Source organism: Pristiophorus japonicus, chromosome 19 (assembly GCF_044704955.1).
Source record: "Pristiophorus japonicus isolate sPriJap1 chromosome 19, sPriJap1.hap1, whole genome shotgun sequence".
In the NCBI taxonomy this organism is placed as follows: Eukaryota; Metazoa; Chordata; class Chondrichthyes; family Pristiophoridae; genus Pristiophorus; species Pristiophorus japonicus.
In genome coordinates this window covers 79285044-79299555 of record NC_091995.1, presented here as the reverse complement: position 1 = coordinate 79299555, position 14512 = coordinate 79285044, and the positions used below count along the sequence as shown (strand labels likewise).

Below are 14512 nucleotides of genomic sequence, written 5' to 3'. Positions count from 1 at the left end.
CCTTTGTGACTGTGGCTGGTGCATTATCCCTCCTTATCCTCCTTATCCTCCTCAACCTCTCCCGAAATCCCTGCACCTTTCCTCCTCCCCTTCCACCTCCTCCTTAAAACCCGCCACCTTGACCGAGCTTTTGGTCACCTCAGCTCATGTCTCCTTCTTTGCCTCAACAGCCACTTTTTTAATTATACCTCTGTCAAGCCCCTTGAGATGCTTTTCAATAACGAAGGCACTATATAAACTCAAGTTGTAATTTATTGCTGTCCCCCTTTTCCTTTAGAATATTGCCTCCCTGTTTTTTGCTGGTTGCCCCCTACCCTACACCCCCTCTTGGCTGACAGGGCAAGCAAGCAGCCTGTTCCCCGGGCCCACTTATGCATCAGTGTTGAAGCCAGATGCAAGGGGCGTGTTCCAGGAAGAAGGGCAATGTTTGCTCCAATTTCTCAGCCCCCCTGCGGGCCTCCACTATCACATTGCTTCTCGAAGTCGAGGGCTCAGCGAGTGATATCTTTGAGCTCGCATTCTCCCAAGCCACAATCCTGATCTCTGCAAGGTGAGAAGAATTAGCAGAGGAATGCAGCATTTAGTTTTATTGCGAACGGCAGCTTCACAATGCCTGGAGAGCTTTAGCCGTTGAAATGTGCAGGAGTGCGAGATCGATTGTAGTATATGACTGAGTATTAAAAATGATGCCTAGTTTTAACTGTTAATGTATTATTGCTACAGTCTGAATGAAATAGATATTATTCCTGAATCATGTCCCCGCCCCCACAACCACCTTCTCCACGATGATAATTGGGTTTTCTTATGACGTACCACTACATAATTCTAGCAAACAGTCTTCTCCTGCGAGGCAGCTGTGCCCAGATCTATGTGGGTGAGAATCACTTGTTTCGATGTTTGAGAGGCAATCAGTCACTTCAGTAGGGAAGCCACACTTGACAGGAGAGTGTGGGTCAGAGGTCGGATCTTTCAGTGCTGTGGTCCTGATTCTCCAACTCATTCTTCGGCTCCTCACAGAAGGAGTGGGATTGTGAAACCAAAGACCCTCAAGCTGCATCCTACTTTCTGGTTCACTTTCTCCATAAAGCTTTGTGCTGTTGGAAACTGAATTATTTTTCCTTTTCAATCTTTGACTAATGAAGCCTTGATGTATGTATTCTGTAAAATCCAGACCTTGCGGGAAATTTTGCAAGGACTCGCCACCTGCAACACGCATTGGAATATTGCGGGCCAGCTGAATAATAGAGTTTTACAGCACAGACTGTAACACAGACTCATAGAACTGTACCCCAGACCTATGGAACTGTCTCCAACCCCAGTCAATCTGTACCCCACACCCATGGAACTCCACCTCATCTCTTATCCCTAATGATGTTCCTGTCCTCATATCCTGTACCTGGTCCTAATATTGTCGTCCTCCTACCCCAGTCGTGATGTTGTCATCCTCTCTTATCCCTGGTTCTGATAGTGTTCTCCTCACCTACTCTTGATTTTGTACTCCTCTTGTAAGAACATAAAAACTTAAGAAATAGGAGTAGGTCATATGGCCCTTTGAGCCTGCTCTGCCATTCAATAAGATCATGGCTGATCATTGCCCTCAACTCCACTTCCCTGTCAGATCCCCATATCCCTTGATTCCCCTAGACCCCAAAAATCTATCGGTCTCAGCATTCATAGCCTTCTGGGCCAGAGAATTTCAAAGATTCACAGCCCTCTGAGTGAAGAAATTCCTCCTCATCCCTCTCTTAAATGGCCAACCCCTTATCCTGAGACTGTGTCCCCGGGTTCTAGACTCCCCAGCACTCTCACACTCCTTGTTCTGATGCTGTCATCCTCCTACCTCGGTTGTGATGTTGACCTCCTCTCCGATCCCAGGAAATGAACTTGTCCACCTCTCCTACCCCTGTTGCTAATGTTATCATTCTCTCTTACCCCTAATCCTGATGTCCTCCTCTCCTATCCCGGTCCAGATGTTGTCCTCCTCTGACCCCGGTCCAGATATTATCCGCCTCCTACCCCTGGTCCAGATGTTGTCATCCTCCTACCCCTGGTCCAGATGTTGTCATCCTCCTACCCCTGGTCCAGATATTATCCGCCTCCTACCCCTGGTCCAGATGTTGTCATCCTCCTACCCATGGTCCAGATGTTGTCATCCTCCTACCCATGGTCCAGATGTTGTCATCCTCCTACCCATGGTCCAGATGTTGTCCTCCTCCTACCCCTGGTCCAGATGCTGTCCTCCTCCTACCCCTGGTCCAGATGTTGTCCTCCTCCTACCCCTGGTCCAGATGTTGTCATCCTCCTACCCCTGGTCCAGATGTTGTCATCCCCCTACCCCTGGTCCAGATGTTGTCATCCTCCTACCCATGGTCCAGATGTTGTCCTCCTCCTACCCCTGGTCCAGATGTTGTCCTGCTCCTACCCCTGGTCCTCACGATGGGCCGAAATGGCCTCCTTTCACGCTGCAAATTTCTAAGATTCTATGATTCTACAAAATCATTTTAAACACCTCAATAAAATCACCCCGCAATCTCCCATACTCGAGGAAATGCAAGCTAAAAAACAAAATACTGCGGATGCTGGAAATCTGAAATAAAAACAGAAGATGCTGGAAATACTCAGCAGGTCAGGCAGCATCTGTGGAGAGAGAAACAGAGTTAGTGTCTCAGGTCGGTGACCCTTCATCAGAACTGGAATACAAACAGAGTTAACGACTCAGGTCGGTGACCTTTCATCAGAACTAGAATACAAGCCAAGTTTATGCAAACTGTCCTCAGAAGTGAAGCCGCTGAACATTTAAAATTCTAATCAGTCACACAACATATACAACAAATCACATTATATCGAGTCTTTAATGTGGGTAAAGGACCCAAAGTGCTTCCCATAGGTGTAAGGGTAGGGGGATGGAGAAAAGAGTAATCCCTATCCTGCTAAATACTCAGACCCACTATTGGGATCAACGTCCACTTCATACAATCTAAAGCAAAATGCTACGGATGCTGGAAAACAAACTGAAAACAGAAAATGCTGTTCCACAGGGGGTCGTTCTTTCTCTGATGCATGAATAATTCTCCACAGTTACACAGGGAGTAACTCTTATTCTGCTGACTAAACAAACACCCTGTGCAGTCACACAGCGAACAGATTTAATCCTCGCTCCCTCCCTATATCTGTAACCTCTTCCAGCCTGACACCCGATTTCTTTCACTCCAGCATTGGAGGCCGTTGCTTCAGCTGCCTTGGCCCTAGGCTCTGGAATTCCCTCCCTGAACCTCTCCACTTGTCTCTCTACTGTCGGCCGTGGCTCAGTGGGCAGCACACGCGCCTCGGTAGTCTGAAGCTTATGAGTTCAAGTCCCACTCCAGGGACCTGAGCACATAAATCTAGGCTGACACACTCCCAGTGCAGTGCTGAGGGAGTGCTGCACTGTCGGAGGTCTTTTGGATGAGATGTTAAACCCCAGCCCCATCTGCTCTCTCAGGTGGACGTAAAAGATCCTATGGCACTATTTTGAAAAAGAGCAGGGGGGTTTATCCCTAGTGTCCTGGGGCCAATATTTATCCCTCAATCCACATCACAAAAACAGATTTTCTGGTCATTATCACATTGCTGTTTGTGGGAGCTTGCTGTGCGCAAATTGGCTGTCACGTTCCCCACATTACAACAGTGACTATACTCCAAAAGTACTTTATTTGCTGTAAAGCGCTTTGAGACGTCCGGTGGTCATGAAAGGTGCTATATAAATGCAAGTCTTTTTTTTATCTTCCTTTAAGAGGCCGACCTCTGTGACCAAGTCGCCTGTTCTGATATCTCCTCAAGCAGCTCAGTGTCAAACTTTGTTTTAAAGCTCCTGTGAAGCGCCCTGGACATTTTATTACATTAAAAGTGCTGGATGAATGCAAGTTATAGCTGTTGCTAAATAATAATCATCATCATTGGCGGTCCCTCGAATCGAGGATGACTTGCTTCCACGTCGAAAAAGTTCACAGGTGTTTCAATAAAGGATCTAAAATTCCAGGCCGAACTAAATCTTGAAGGGTGGAAGATGCCTGTGCTTGGATTTTTTTTTAACGTTGCACACCAGCCACCACACGGGCTTGACAGAGCTCGGTCTTGGTCTAGTGGCAAGGATTAGCCAAGACGACTGGAGACCAGCTCTGCTGCACGGATCTAGTGCGTGCACATATTGCAGTGTGGGCTGGGCCCGTGCTGCCCCTGGGCCCTCGCCTCTTCTGGGCCCTGAACTCACGCCTCTCCTGTGCCCTGATCGCGTCCCTCTACAATCTCTCGCCGCTCCTTCGCCCCGACCTCGCTGCTCCTGCGGTACCTGCACACGCTCCAATCACCGACCTGGACCTTGGTGATGTCCCTTTTCACTGCCGTTGCTCTCCTGCTCCAGCACGTGCTTCTCGCTGGAGTGGTATGCCGCCACACTGCTCCTTCCACTCCCCGGCCTGCTCCCCGGCTGAACAAAACACTCACAGGCTGCAGTACAGCGAAGCCCACTTGACTGGCAATTCAAACACTGGATAGATGCAATAAACTGCACAGCAATTAAATGGATCCAGGCCGACTTCTTTAATAAAGTGGGTATTTTAGGGAGCTTTTCCAAAAAAGAAACATTTTATTGTGGGTTGCAGCTTGAAGTGTTTAATAAATGGATACTTCTCAGGGAACCGATTAGCTTCACAGTCTTCACACACAATGCAGATAACAGGGCAAATTAATGAGAGCCTTTTCAATTTTCCAAATGCTAATCTGTTAAATGTTCATCTAAATGGGTGAGTTTGACAGGTCGTTACTCATTAACTAACTGGCTTGGATTGGTGCAGATGAATAAAGAGTCTGTCCCAGTCTTGAGGAGATATTATTGAGTACATTGAGCCTATACTCTCTGGAGAGGTGATCTCATTGAAACTTATAAGATTCTGAGGGGGAATTGACAGGGTAGATGCAGAGAGGCTGTTTCCTCTGGCTGGAGAGTTTAAATCTAGGGGGCACAGTCTCAGGATAAGGGACGGCCATTTAAGGCTGAGATGAGGAGGAATTTCTTCACTCAGAAGGTTGTGAATTTTTGGAATTCTACATAAGAAATAGGTGCAGGAGTAGGCCATTTGGCCCCTCGAGCCTGCTCCGCCATTTAGTAAGATCATGTCTGATCTGATCTTGGCCTCAGCTCCACTTCCCTACCCGCTCCCCATAACCCTTGACTCCCTTATCTCTCAAACATCTGTCTATCTCCACCTTAAATATATTCAATGACCAGCCTCCACAGCTCTCTAGGGCAGAGAATTCCATAGATTTACAACCCTCTGAGAGAAGAAATTCTCTACCCCAAAGGGCTGTGGATGCTAAGTCGTTGAGTATTTGCTACAACAACAACAACTTGTATTTATATAGCGCCTTTAACATAGTGAACCGTCCCAAGGCACTTCACAGGAGTACTATGCGATACAAATTTGACACCGAGCCGCACAAGTATAAAGCAGAGCTTGGTCAAAGGGATAAGTTTTAAGGAGCGTTTTGAAGAAGGAAAGAGAGGTAAAAGAGGCGGGGAGGTTTAGGCAGGGAGTTCCAGAGCTTGGGGCCCAGGCAACAGAAGGCATGGCCACCAATGATGGAGCGATTATAATCAGGGATGCTCAGGAGGGCAGAATTAGAAGAGCGCAGACATCTCGTGGGGTTGTGGGGCTGGAGGAGATTACAGAGATAGGGAGGGTCAGTATTGTGTTCATAACACAAATGAGACTGCACACAGGGAGGTTAGAGTAACAGTGACCTCAGTCTTTATTAAGACACTCCAGAGTGAGGAACAGGCCTTAGGGGCCGGCTTATATACAGTGCTCCCAAGGGATGCTGGGATCCCTTGGGACTTCAGGGGATGCGCTCCCTGGTGGCGGAACATGGGAATGCATTCTTTACAGATACACAACATCACTCGACCCCCCAAAGTCAAAGTGAAAACTATTTACAAGGTGAGGTGGTCGGGAGCCTTTCTTTCCCTGGTGGACCGCCTCAGTACAAATGTGTGTTCTGGTGTGTTGGCTGTGCCATCACTGGGCTGCCGTGTTGTTGGTCCTGCAGGGCTGCTGTGCGAGCCTGGCCTTGCCGGGCTGTTGGGCGTGATGGGTTCAATTTCCTAGTCCAGGGTGGTGTCGTTGATCCTTTGGGTGTGTGCTGTGGGCTCCAAAAAGGTGGTGTCTGCTGTGGGTTGTTCAGGGCAGTCTGTGAACCGTAGCCTCGTTTGGTCCAGGTGCTTTCTGCAAATTTGTCCATTGTCTAGTTTGACTAAAACACCCTACTCCCTTCTTTAGCTATCACCGTGCCCGAGATCCACTTGGGACCATGTCAATAGTTTAGCACATACACAGGGTCATTCAGATCAATATCCCGTGACACAGTGGTGCGATCATCGTTTATATTTTGTTGCTGCCGCCTGCTCTCTACCTGATCATGCAGGTTGGGGTGAACCAGCGAGAGTCTGGTTTTAAGTGTCCTTTTCATGAGTCGCTCAGCCGGGGGCACTCCTGTGCGCGAGTGGGGTCTCGTGCGGGAGCTGAGCAGTACTCGGGACAGGAAGGTTTGGAGTGAGCCTTCTGTGACTCGTTTAAGGCTCTGTTTGATGGTTTGTACTGCCCACCCTGCCTGCCCATTGGAGGCTGGTTTAAACGGGGTCGAGGTGACATGTTTGATCCCATTGCGGGTCTTGAATTCTTTAAATTTGGCACTGGTGAAACATGGCCCGTTGTCACTGACCGTGAGTGGCAAACATGGCCCTCAGGCTTTCAATGGTGGCGGTGGCGGTGCTTCCCGACATTATTTCGCATTCAGTCCATTTTGAAAAAGCATCCACCACCACCAGGAACATTTTACCGAGAAACGGGCCCACAAGGATCCTTGATCATGGTCTGGAGGGCCAGGACCACAAACTTAGTGGTGCCTCTCTGGGTGCGTTGCTCAACTGAGCACATATGCTGCATTGCCGTACACAGGACTCTACGTCAGAGTCGATACCGGGCTACCACATGTGGGATCTGGCTATCGCTTTCATCATTATTATACCCGGGTGTGTGCTGTGGAGATCCGAGATGAACGTCTCCCTGCCCTTTTTGGGAAGCACTACGCGGTTACCCCACAACAGGCAGTCCGCCTGAATGGACAGCTCGTCCTTTCGCTGCTGGAATGACTTGATTAGCTCTTGCATTTCAACGGGGATGCTGACCCAGCTCCCATGCAGTACACAGTTTTTTACTCGGGACAGCAGAGGATCTTCATGAGCATCAGCAAGTCTGCGGGCTGTACCACTATCAACAAGTTTGCAGGCTGCGCCATTTCCACCCCCATGGTGGGCAATGGTAGCCGACTGAGAGCATCCGCACAGTTCTCGGTGCCTGGCCTGTGGCGGATGATATAGTTATACGCTGATAGCGCGAGTGCCTACCTTTGTATGTGGGCTGAGGCATTAGTATTTATCCCCTCGTTTTCAGCGAACAGGGATATGAGGGGCTTGTGATCGGTCTCCAGCTCAAATTTGAGGCCAAACAGGTACAGATGCATTTTCTTTACTCCGAACACACACGCTAATGCCTCTTTCTCAATCATGCTGTAGGTCCTCTCGGCCTTAGACAAGCTTCTGAAGGCACAGGCAACAGGTTGCAACTTCCCCGCAACGTTAGCTTGTTGTAATACACACCCGACTCCGTACGACGATGCGTCACATGTTAGCACAAGTCTTTTACACGGGTTATACAATACAAGCAGCTTGTTGGAACATAAAATGTTTCTGGCTTTCTCAAAAGCAATTACTTGTTTTTTTTCCCCATACCCAGTTCTCACCTTTACGCAATAACACATGTAGGGGCTCTAAGAGGGTGATTAACCCCGGTAGGAAGTTATCAAAATAGTTGAGGAGTCCCAGGAATGACCGCAGCTCTATGCCATTCTGTGGCCTGGGCACGTTCCTGATAGCCTCTGTCTTGGCGTTTGTGGGCCGAATGCCATCCGCCTCGATCTTTCTCCCCAAAAACTCCACTTCTATTGCCATGAAGATGCATTTCGACCTCTTCAGCCTCAGCCCTATGTGATCCAGTTGCTGGAGGACCTCCTCCAGGTTTTGTAGGTGCTCAGCGGTGTCCCGACCCGTGACCAATATGTCATCCTGAAAAACCACCGTGCGTGGTACCGACTTGAGTAGGCTCTCCATATTTCCCTGGAAGATCACTGCAGCCAACCGAATTCCAAACGGGCATCTGTTGTAGATGAACAGTCCCTTTTGCGTGTTGATGCAGGTGAGGCCCTTCAAAGACTCTTCTAGCTCCTGCGTCATGTAGGCCGAAGTCAGGTCGATCTTGGTGAACGTCTTGCCTCCTGTCAGCGCCGCAAATAGGTCGTCTGTCTTAGGTAGCGGGTATTGGTCCTGTAGTGAGTAACGATTAGTAGTTACTTCATAATCGCCGCAAATCCTGACTGTGCCATCACTTTTGAGTATTGGAACAATCGGGCTGGCCCACTCGCTGAATTCCACTGAGGAGATGATGTCCTTGCGTTGCAGCCTGTCCAGCTCGATTTCCACTCTCTCCCTCATCATGTGAGGTACCGCTCGCGCCTTGTGGTGAATGGGTTATGCCTCTGGGACCAAGTGGATCCGCACCTTCACCCTGGAAAAGTTTCCAATGCCTGGCTCGAAAAGGGAAGGCAATTTGTTAAGAACCTGGGTACATGAGGCCTCATCGACATGTGATAGCACTCGGGTGTCATCCCAGTTCCAGTGAATTTTGCCAAGCCAGCTCCTTCCAAGCAGTGTGGGGCCATCGCCCGGGACAATCTAGAGTGGTAGTTCATGCACCGTGCCCTCTTAGGTGACCTTGACCATGGTGCTGCCCAGGACAGTGATGAGCTCTTTGGTGTATGTTCTCAGTTTCATGTGGATGGGGCTCAGGGCTGGTCTGAGTGCCTTGTTGCACCACAGTCTCTCAAGTATCTTTTTACTCATGATGGATTGGCTAGCGCCAGTGTCCAGTTCTATGACTACGGGCAAGCCATTCAGTTTTACATTTAGCATTATAGGTGGACATTTCGTCGAAAATGTGTGCACCCCGTATATTTCAGCATCTGCCTCCTCTCTCTGAGGCTTGAAATTGCTTTGATCCATCATGGACCGATCTTCCTCTGCCACGAAGTGGCTAGCAGGTTTTGCAGAGCTTGCAGCTCGTCTGCAAGTTCGTTGGAGGTGCCCCATTGTTCCACAGCTCTTGAAAACATACTCTTTGAAGCGTCATGAATAGGCTGAATGGAAGCCTCCACAACGCCAACAAGGTGTGAATTGCCTTGTATTCATCCTTTGTTGCGGACTCTGAGTCATCTGGGTCACCTGAGGCCTGCTGGCAGTTGCAGACTCGTGGTTTCTGCCCTGTACATTTCTGCTCACAAATTTGTTTGGTGTTATCACTGGTGGACATAAACGCCTGTGCTATCGCAATGGCCTTACTGAGGGTCGGTGTCTCTACAGTCAAAAGTTTTCATAGGATGGTCTCGTGGCCAATGCCCAGTACAAAAATGTCTCTGAGCATCTGCTCCAGGTAGCCATCAAACTCACGTTTTCCTGCGAGTCGCCTTAGCTCGGCGATGTAGCTCGCCACTTCCTGACCTTCAGATCGCTGGCACATGTAGAACTGATACCTCGCCATCAGCACGCTCTCCCTCGGATTAAGATGCTCCCGAACCAGTGTACACAGCTCCTCATACGACTTATCTGTGGGTTTCACCGGAGCCAGAAGATTCTTCATGAGGCTGTAGGTCGGTGCCCCGCAGACCGTGAGGAGGACCGCTCTCCTTTATGCAGCGCTTCCTACTCCGTCCAGCTTGTTGGCTACAAAGTACTGATCTAGCCATTCGACATAGGCTTCCCAGTCCTCATCCTCCGAGAACTTCTCCAGGATGCCCACAGTTTGCTGCATCTTTGCGTTGTATTCGTATATTCGTCACCAATTATTGTGTTCCTAACACAGATGAGACTGCACACAGGGAGGTTAGAGTAAGAACATAAGAATTATGAACAGGAATAGGCCATCTAGCCCCTCGAGCCTGCTCCGCCATTCAACAAGATCATGGCTGATTAACAGTGACCTCAGTCTTTATGAAGACACTCCAGAGTGAGGAACAGACCTCAGGGGCCGGCTTATATACAGTGCTCCCAAGGGATGCTGGGATCCCTTGGGGCTTCAGGGGATGCGCTCCCTGGTGGCGGAACATGGGAGTGCATGCTTTACAGATACACAACAGTGAGGCCATGGAAAGATTTGAAAATAAGGATGAGAATTTTGAAATCGAGGCATTGCTTAACCGGAAGCCAATGTCGGTCAGCGAGCACAGGGGTGATGGGTGAGCGGGACTTGATGCAAGTTAGGACACGGGCAGCCGAGTTTTGGATCACCTCTAGTTTACATAGGGTAGAATGTGGGAGGCCAGCTAGGAGTGCATTGGAATAGTCAAGGCTGAAATAGATTTTTGGACGCTAGTGAAATCAAGAGATATGGAGATCAGATGGGAAAGTGGAGCTGAGGTAGAAGATCAGCCATGATCTTATTGAATGGCGGAGCAGCCTCGAAGATCCAAATGGCCTACTCCTAAATCTAATGTTCGTATGAGTCTTCTAAATAGTTGTATATCTTTATTGTGTTTTGTACGACAACCTCCACGAGAAGTGCATCTGTGGAGGGACGAAGGTAGGGCGAGAATTTCTGGTCGATGACCTCTCATCTCGATCAGATCACTCCTCTAAACTCTTCTAAACTCTAGGAAATACAAGCCAAGTTTATGCATTCTATCTTCATAATTTAACTCTCTGAGCCCCTGTATTGTCAGATATGAAGTCCTTCGGATGAGGTGTTCCTGTTCAGGTTTATGTTAAAGATCCCACGGCACTATTCGAAGACAAGCAGCATTCCTGTCAAACCTTGCTCCCTCAACCAGTTCTACCAAAAGTGGATTAAGTGGCAATCCATTGCTACTTTTGGGCTCTTACTCTGCACAAAACAGCGACCATGTTCGTTTACTCCCAACAGTCACAGCACCTTGAATGTAAAGCTCTTTGAGGTCATGGAATGAAAGCAATAACAGCCCAAAACGAGGCCATTCGGCCCATCGTACCTGTGCTAGCTCTTCATCTGAGAGCTTGAAGCTGGGAGGAAACTCAGGGGTGTGGAGGAACAGAGGGAACTTGAACTATATGCCTACAGATCCTTTGAGGTAGCAGGCCAGGTCGATAAGTTAGTTAGAAAGGCATTCGGAATGCATTCCTTTTTAAGCTGAGGCATAGAATACAAGAGCAAGGACGTTATGCTTGAACTGTATAGGCCACAGCTGGAGTAGTGCGTGCAGTTCTGGTCACCACATTTCAGGAAGGATGTGACTGCACTAGAAAGGGTACAGAGGAGATTTACGAGGATGTTGCCAGGATTGGAAAACTTGAGCTATGAGGAAAGATTCGATATTCTGGGGTTGTTTTTCTTGGAACAGAGGAGGCTGAGGGAAGATTTAATTGAGGTGTATAAAATTATGAGGGTTCTAGATAGAGTGGATAGGAAGGACTTAGCAGGCGGGGTCAATCGCCAGGGGGCATAGATTTAAGGAAGTGTTTATTTGTACAGTAAAAATGGCCGCCCCTTGTCTCTGATTGGTCCCCTTGGAGGATAAGCCACACCCTGCCGTTTCTCTGGAATGTGTAACTGGAACCACCTAGCCCGAGTTCTCACTGTCTTCACAAATTGTAATTCGATCCACTTTGACTTCCAGAAGCCACAGAGGATAGATCTCCCCACAAGCCACCAAATGCCAGCCGAAGTCCCTTACACCAGCACAAGTGCTGTCTCTCCCAGCCAAAGTCCTTTACACTGGTGTAAGTGCATGACCCCCCGCCCCCTCCCCCCCCAGGCTCTCTCTCCCTCCCTAGGCTCTCAGGTTCTCTCTCTCTCTCTCAATCTCTCTCTCCCCAGGCTCTCTCTCTCCAGCCGCCCCCTCCCCCCTTCCCCACCCCCACCCCCAGGCTCTCTCTCCCTCCCTAAGCTCTCAGGTTCTCTCTCTCTCTCTCTCAATCTCTCTCTCCCCAGGCTCTCTCTCTCCAGCCCAGCCCCAACCCCCCCACACCCCCACCCCCCAGGCTCTCTCTCCCTTCCTAGGCTCTCAGGTTCTCTCTCTCTCTCTCTCTCCATCTCTCTCTCCCCAGGCTCTCTCTCTCCAGCTCCAGCCCCAGCCCCAACCCCCCCACCCCCCCGGCTCTCTCTCTCTCTATCTCTCTCTCCAGCCCCCCCCCCTCCCCCACCCCCACCCCCAGGCTCTCTCTCCCTCCTTAAGCTCTCTCTCTCTCTCCCAGGCTCTCTCTCTCCCCACCCCCCAGGCTCTCTCTCCCCATCCCAAGCTCTCTCTCTCTCCCCCTCCCCAGGTTCTCTCTCCCTCCCACTAGGCTCTCACTCACCCCCGTCAACCTCCCCCCCCCCACCGCCCCCCCCGGCTCTCTCTCTCTCCCCCTCCCCAAGTTCTCTCTCCCCACCACCCACCCGCCCAAACTCTCTCTCGCTCCCCCAGTTTCTTGCCCCTCCAGACTCTCCGCCGTGGATTGCGGCTCAGCTCTCTCTCCCCCGGTCGCTCTCTCCGCGCCCCCCCCCCACGCCTCAGGATCTTGCTCTCTCTCCCACGGTCACTCTCTCCCCCCCCCCCTCCCAGGATCTCTCTCTCCACGGCCGGCAGCTTCTCTCCCCCCGAGGCTCTCTCTCTCTTCCCCGGTCTCTCTCCCTCCACACGGAACGTGGTCGGACTGATTGCAGGGCCGCACTTCCGGTTTGGGAGGGAGGATCGGAGGAGGGGACTTCACAGCAAAAGGATTAGAGCAGATAGAATCATAGAAAATTAATGCACAGAAGGTGGGGGTTTGGAACTCACTGCCTGAAAAGGTAGTAGAGGCAGAAACCCTTATAGCATTTAAAAGGTACTTAGATGTACACTTGAAGAGCTGTAACCTACAGGGCTACGGACCAAGAGCTGGAAGGTGGGATTAGGCTGGGTAGCTCTTTTACGACCGGCACAGACACGATGGGCTGAATGGCCTCCTTCTGTGTCCTAATTTTCTATGATTCTATCTGCTCTAATCCTATTTTCCTGCCCTTTCTCCATATTCATTTAAATCATTCCTTTTCCAATGCTTATCCAACGAATGCCATTGTAATCTCTCCTTCAATAGCCACTTGTGTTAAAGCATTCCTTGCTCTTATAACCATCTGGGCAAATAAAATTCAGCTAGATTTTTGCAACATCTGCCAGTTCTGATGAAAGGTCATCGACCTGAAACACAAACCTTACTTTCCTACCTTCACAGATGCTGCGCGACCCGCTGAGTGTTTCCGGCATTTTCTGTTTTAACTTGGGTTACTGCGTGCCCTCCTGAGGCGGTTAGAAGTTTATTGTTGCTAGGCAACTGCTCAGAACAATTAGAGCTCAGACTGACTTTTATTTAATGTGCCAGAAATTGCGGTCGGAGGCTTCCCGCGGGCGGATATCTCCGACAAAAATTTTTTTACGACTGTACCTGGTGGTCCCAGAGGAACGAACACTTTTTATCCGAGGCCTAGATGTGCAGCTCAGCGCAGAGGCCTTCGCATCCCAGGAGCATATGGGCATCCTGGGATCACATGGGCCTGAACCACCAATAAAAATGGAGTATTCTCATTGACAGTAATGGTGAGGTCCGTTTGTATAGAGCTCCCGTTACTAACAATGAGAATACCCCCCAAAACACAGAAGCACAACACATAAATTAAAAAAACACCTCACATATTTAAAATTTAACTGAAATTGAATGTTTTAGAAAAAAAAATATTGTTTTGAAATTTTTTTAATATATTTTAATAGGGTTTAAAATAAACTTACCTGGGTCATTGAATATATTTAAGGTGGAGATAAACAGATTTTTGAACGATAAGGGAGTCAAGGGTTATGGGGAGTGGGCAGAGAAATGGAGCTGAGGCCATGATCAAATCAGCCATGATCTTATTGAATGGCGGAGCAGGCTCGAGGGGCCCAAATGGCCTACTCCTGCTCCTATTTCTTATGTTCTTATTTTCTTAATGGACTAGGTTTTTAATATAAAAATTAGTGTTAAAATTTAATTTCTCTACCTTTTAAAACTCTTTCACAGGTAAAAGCAGGCCTTACACCTGTTTTTGCCAGGCGTAAGAGTTTGACGGACATTCACTGGGCAGAAGTTGGGAAAATAGCCCAAATCTCCTCCCGCAAAAGTGCAGGGTTTAGACGCATGCGCTTCGCGCGCCTGAACCTGGAATTTGCGGGGCCTCTTCGGGCACATCTAACCCATCGGGAGGGGCAGCAATTTACGGCGCAATATCTATTTATTTGAATGCAGTGGGATGAAATTTTCATGTGAGACATCTCAAGCGTGGCAGGTTAAGTCTTAAACTGACCACATTTCTGAATGTGCTACTGGACGGGACATCTTGCCCAG

The 14512-nt window shown here is 49.2% G+C and overlaps 1 protein-coding gene across 1 annotated transcript in view; it reads left to right on the top strand.

Moving 5' to 3' along the window:
* Window positions 1-14512, top strand: part of LOC139229981 (glutamate receptor ionotropic, NMDA 2B-like) — a 1420117-nt gene that overhangs the window by 1364834 nt on the left and 40771 nt on the right. The window lies entirely within an intron of this gene.